A 6292-nucleotide genomic window follows, 5' to 3' on the forward strand; every position below is an offset into this window, starting at 1 on the left:
CAAATAACAAAATGAGTTTGTTAAATTTAATGTATGCATTTTGTGCTTCTTTGTCACATGTGTTTGTTTTACAGTGATTAAGATGATGACACAGTATCGTCTGCTATATCCCTATTTTTGACCTTTTAACCTGTGTTTTTTTTCACACATTGTTGTCAATATAATGGAATTTGATGTGACTGTCATACATTTGAGAGGTTAAGCTAGCTAGAGAACCACCAAATTAGGAATATGACAGTTTTTGTACATTCGTTTGATGTGTTTAAGATTTTTTACATTTGATTTGGGACTTTCCCTTTTTTTTTTTTCCTCGGAGTTCATTACTTTTTAGTAGAGAATGTATGTGCGCAGCTTATTGTTGTTTATATCTCATCTGCTTTTCTCAGCGAATATATCTTTTGACAACTCTTGATTGTCCAATTACAAATGTATTTCATAACTTTTCTTGTATATATGTAGTAGCACTTTCTAGGGCTTAAATAAACACAATACTTTCTTTAAGATGGTTCCTTTTATTTCTGGACTAGTTTTCAGGATAATAACAAATATACATAAAACGTACCCTAAAAAATAAATACAATAGTAAGACTCTGACCGTTCATCAAATAATAATCTGGTACATAGGTTTCTATCCATGTAATATGATAAACAAATGTTTTACTATCAGAAATATAAATAAAACTGATCTGCATGTATTTACAACAATATGCTTATATTGTTGAGCGTAACTGACAAAGTCTAGTACAAATGCACTTAACGACTCGTATTAAATAAACAAGTCAAATATACGAAAATTAATTAAAGCGGTTTACACAAATTTAAACAAAGCAAATTAACAAAACTAAAAGCAATAGCTGCATGCTGTATGAATGCCGTAAGCATAAAATAGCAACAAACAAAAATACGAACATTACAAAAATAACACTTAGCTTACCTCGCATGAGGTGCAAAGGCCTCCTGATTTATATCTATGGAAATTGATTTACATCATCCCAGGATTACATAAAATATACCTGTATAACAAATAAACAAATTGTAATCCATGTTTTACTGTAATAAACCACCTGTTTACGATTTGTACTCTTATATAAAATAATCAATCAATACACATAACTATTATTATGTTTCTATCTTTACCTTTAAAAGTATTTAACACATTCATTCCGGAACACTCGAATTCTCATACAATGTGTATTAGATTAATAATTTACCAAATTAGTTAAAAGTACTTTATTTATGAAAATATGTAAATAACGTCTCTTAAACAATTTAAGAAAACAAATACTACTTTACTGCAATTTATCTATTTTATATCGTTTTAAAGCATTCATCTCGCATTCAACATTTACGCATCGACCTTTTCATTCTAAACAGTCATTCTAGGTAAAATAATAAATATCTGGACTACTAACGTGTAATTAGTAATAGAGAAATATAACTGACCTGAATATGGAATAGAAAGAAAACTAAAAACGAATATAGGTTCAAACTTAGAATTTCATCCAGCACATATCAACATGTCCACCAGTATATAGAAAAGTGATGACCAGCATAAAAGAACAAAAGAAATATAGCGCCAAAATATAATGACCAATAGAAATAAAGAAAGTGTGCGGTCCACCGAAGCATAAAAAGAAAACCTTTGAAGTAAACTACAGTCAAACCAAAGTTACCCAAACCAGTAGAAAATGTCGTATGTCAATAAGTCCAACTATCAAATACGTAAATAAAATGAACAAAGCATATATATAGACTAATCAACTAATTACAATCTGTAATTAGTATACTATACCCAATATAAGTCATATAATATACAAAATATAACACAATAAACTAAATATAAAAATATACACAATTACTGTAAAACCTATAAAATACAGTCTACCACATATATAAGTCCAAATTAATCTTATATATAAGTTTAATGACAAGCAGAAAAATCCAAATTTTGCTCAAATTCTCGTTTCATCAAGTCTCTATTTCTTGCACTCAATACGTGTGAAGGACTTCTTCCGTTTTGTTTCTCAAGAGTCTATCCCATTTCACCTCGTGAGGATAAATTTGAATTATATCTCAAATCAGTTACAACTTATATACACGTGTTATAAAAAAGAAGATGTGGTATGATTGCCAACGACACAACTGTCCACAAGAGACCAAAATTACACAGACATTAACAACTATAGATCAACGTACGGCCTTCAACAATGAGCAAAGTCCATACATAGCACAGTTCTGAAGAGATGATATTTCGATGAATACATTCGTTCCCCATGCTTCGCTTTTTATACTTTTTTGATGCTCATAGTTTAGTTGGAGCACATTTGATTAAAATCACTCATCACTGTTAGTAAATTCGAATATTACCTTAAATACCAAAATACTCTTATGAACCCGTAAATTCACTTTTCTTAATATTAATTGATGTCGATGTAGTATTGATGGATTTTCACATTGACTCGATTCAGAAATAATCAAACAAGAATACTTATGGTTTTGTTTTCCCTGAAAAGATTAATCACATCCTACAAATAAATAAAAAGCTGACTCAATTCCATTCCATTGATATTCTACTTAAATTTATATTTTTTTAAACTTTTTTAGTTTATTTTTCTCTATTTCTTATCAATTCTATCATTTGTTCTGCACATTTTGTCCATTTTTCTAGATCTTATTCCAAAACACATTAAATGAAGTTATTAGAACGATTTTGGTTAATTTTCCCGAAGATGATAATACAAAAGAGATCACTAGTTTCACCATAAACTGTTGAAAAAGAAACGATAATATGAAAACGTGTCCAGTGTTGGTAAGGGAATTTCAAAGTCGAGACATCTTTCACAATATACATAACGAAACGCTATCATCATGTAATATATTTATCACATCAAAACCTAAATTTAAAATTTGTACATTTAAATACTTTTAATCTTGGTTTGTATTTTTTCTTGTATTTCTGTATTTTTGTGATTTTACTTTTGTTGAATAAATACCAAACAAAAAAAAATAAATACAATCAATATCTATCATTAACTAAAAAGGACACCAGAATGATACACATTTTATTGTTAATGTGTGGTTGTCAATACATATTTTTATTAATCATACATCTATAAAAATGTTCGGGAAATAATATGAATTAGCAACAGAATCGGAACCGGGCACAAAATGTAACTGTTGGGAGAAGGTTGACATATGCTTACGATAATGATGTTATTTGAATAATTATTTTTGATATTTATTTTTAAGAGGTTTTATAGATTTGCCTACTGTTATAAGGCACGTCCCATTTACATTTCACTCAAATTCCAAGCTTAAACGATACCGGAAAAAATTTATGCGCAGACACAGGAAATAAAAAAATCAGAAGAAAAACTAACTATTCTGAGTTCATTAGAAGATCCAAATTTTTTATGTATTTTCTAGATTTTTTTTTTTAACTTTCGTCCCCATGATATTAAAACATATAAAAGGTGTGCTTGTCACTTACATGCTTTACATAAATGTTTGATGCTAGATTGAGTTGTTTGAAAACTTCTTTTGCATTTATCGTTACACTTGTTTCATATATCTTCTACTGACATCACTAAATCGCGTTGCTATTTACTTGGCCTTTTCCTAGATGTAAGTTACCTCATTTATGGAAATTGTATCAGGTTTCCTTGAACAAAAATGTTGAATTCATTATATACTTTCTTTAATTAAGTTTTGGTCGTTTTAAATCCTGATTTGATGAATTGTTATGAATTTAATTTTCGTTTTGTTGATTACGCTTACTTGTTGACATTTTACCACGATGCATGTGCTTTGTTTGACATATTGAAGTGTTGGAGTAAGACACACTTTAAAACATTAAACATAAAAACTACTTGAAAAGGAATGCTAAATCTCGCTGTTCTAGTTTCTGATAAAGGTGGAGTTTCTTCATGAAAAGATGAGTGCAGGTTTAGATACCCTTCACCATTCATTAATAAGAATCAAAAAAGAGAAAACAAACTTTGCTGTATTTGTAGCATTCGACGAAAACCAAACAGGTCTGTAAATATATATAGTACGATACACTGGATTCAATTTGAATGTTAAGAATGATTTCATAATCAGATGATTCGTTTCGCTGCATTATCTTTTTCGAAATATTATTTAAGTTTGTTTTATTTTTGAATAAATCTTACATTAGTATGATATGAATTATCTGCCCTAAAACATATTTATGTTGCTATGTTGGTCTCTTATATATTTTATCAAATATCTATGTCATGTGATAAGACTTAATGTGTCAGTTAGAAGTTCGATACACATCAAGTTATTTAATTCCCTGCCTTGACAAACTTTATCAAGTAAAGTTTTAAAGGTAAATACAATTTCACAGGGGTACTTGTTAGGGCAGTAATAAAATTTTCTTTTTAAATAACTAATTGAAATATAAGGAAAGACTTCATTAACCATTAACTTTGAAAATACAGAGGCATTTAGACATTTAGAACTTTAAAATTATTAAAAACAATGTATTCAATTATTCTTATTATTAAGATAGAAATAATCCAGAGTGGAACATTTCGGGGTACCCATTGTATTAACTGTTATATCGATTTAAAAACAAATACTACCAAATGAGTGAGGTGGTTTCTAGCATTGACCGAATAATGAAGTTTTAAAGGTAAATACAAATATATTTAGTTCAACATATAATAGGTAAATTGATTCCACAACAGCATCAATTGTGGTAAGATTTATGTCCACTCGAGACAGTTACATTCTCACATATAACTGTCGAAAGTGAATAAATATCATATTGCATGTGATTATGTTCAACTTGTTGAATATTTGTCCCCATTATTCTACACGATATACACAGGCAAAATTCAGTCACATCAATTTCACATGAATTTAAATTCATTTGAATCTCATGTGAAATTCATAAGAACTTAACGTCAAACGAGCAAATACTTAAAACTCACTAGAAATCAGTTTTTGTGAGTTTGACGTGAACTTCATGTGAAACTCGTGTACATTTTGCATCAAAATCACGTAACCTTCTTTCACAAATTTGAACCGATAGCTAGATCAGAATTCATTTGCAAATATGTTTTCCGTCACGATTTTCGTTTGTTTAATACTTACACGGTGATTATGACAACATCAGCATACTCAGTTCATAATAAACACATCAACCCCTGATTAAGGACAATTTATTGTTCTTGTTGAAAAAAATCTTTTTTATTTTGTCTTTTGTCATCCAATATTTGACTCATGTGTAGGTTTCTCAGTTACTAAAAGAAGGATGATTACTTCATATATCTGTATTGCCTGGCGGTTTTTTTACATTGCCTATCAAATGCTGATAACCCTTTGATCTTTCAGTTCCAGACATTATAAAAAAAACCATCCTGTTTTCTATAATTAAGTATCTAGCATACACCATTGTACATTTTTTTAACATGTTCGTTATCCCCTAATCTATGTTTATAATTGAAATGTAATGTTAATTTTACTTTAAATTTGATGGTCAAACAATTGATTAACTCATTTGAAAAACCCGTAAGCCATGTTCTATGTTGCTCAGTCTTTAGTTTTCTATGTTGTGTTTTTTGTACAAGTGTCTCTCCGTCTGTCTGAAAGTGTTCCTTTTTTTCTTTTTGAGTCGTTGCTAGTTTATTTTCGACTTATGAGTTTGAATGTCCCTTTGCTAACTTTCGCCTGTCTTTCAAGTAATCAAAAAACAACATAGATATAATCGCTTTTTAGTGTATTATACTGTTACATATATACGTGTAAATGTATAATGTACCTATAAATAAAATACGTTGTATTAAGTCATCGTTTTTTCCAGGTGGATGTTTGAAAATATAAACAGTTTTGCAACCGTTTTTTTTTTAAAACAGTTCAAACCGTGTTTTTTTTTACTGTGAGTGGGGTTCACAATAAGACGGATTAGTTTTATTTACATTTAATGAAAGTGAGCAAAAATAATATAATGTAGTCACATAAACTGACAAATTGTTTTCTTTGATTTGATTTTTTCAATAATTAACCCCATTTTAGCTCACCTGGACCAAAGGGCAAAGTGAACTTTTCTCATCACAGGGCGTCCGTCGTCCGTCGTCGTTAACTTTTACAAAAATTTTCTCCTCTTAAACTGCCGGGCCAAATTCGACCAAACTTGACCAAAATTATCAATGGAGTATCTAGTTTAAAAAATAAGTCCGCTGACCCGGTCAACCAAGTAAGATGGCCGTCATGGCAAAAAATAGAGCATAGGGGTAAAATGTAGATTTTTGCTTATAACTCTGTA

The 6292-nt window shown here is 29.5% G+C and overlaps 1 long non-coding RNA gene across 1 annotated transcript; it reads right to left on the minus strand.

The window, feature by feature from the left end:
• Nucleotides 1–449: 449 nt before the first annotated feature.
• On the minus strand, nt 450–1706 carry LOC134695110 (uncharacterized). Its single transcript, XR_010102698.1, has 3 exons — nt 1444–1706; nt 935–1013; nt 450–563 (listed from the first exon to the last, which is right to left on the minus strand). It is a non-coding gene; the product is annotated as an uncharacterized LOC134695110 (long non-coding RNA).
• Between the last annotated feature and the right edge of the window lie 4586 nt (nt 1707–6292).

The sequence above is a fragment of the Mytilus trossulus genome, chromosome 13, assembly GCF_036588685.1.
Source record: "Mytilus trossulus isolate FHL-02 chromosome 13, PNRI_Mtr1.1.1.hap1, whole genome shotgun sequence".
Lineage (NCBI taxonomy): Eukaryota > Metazoa > Mollusca > Bivalvia > Mytilida > Mytilidae > Mytilus > Mytilus trossulus.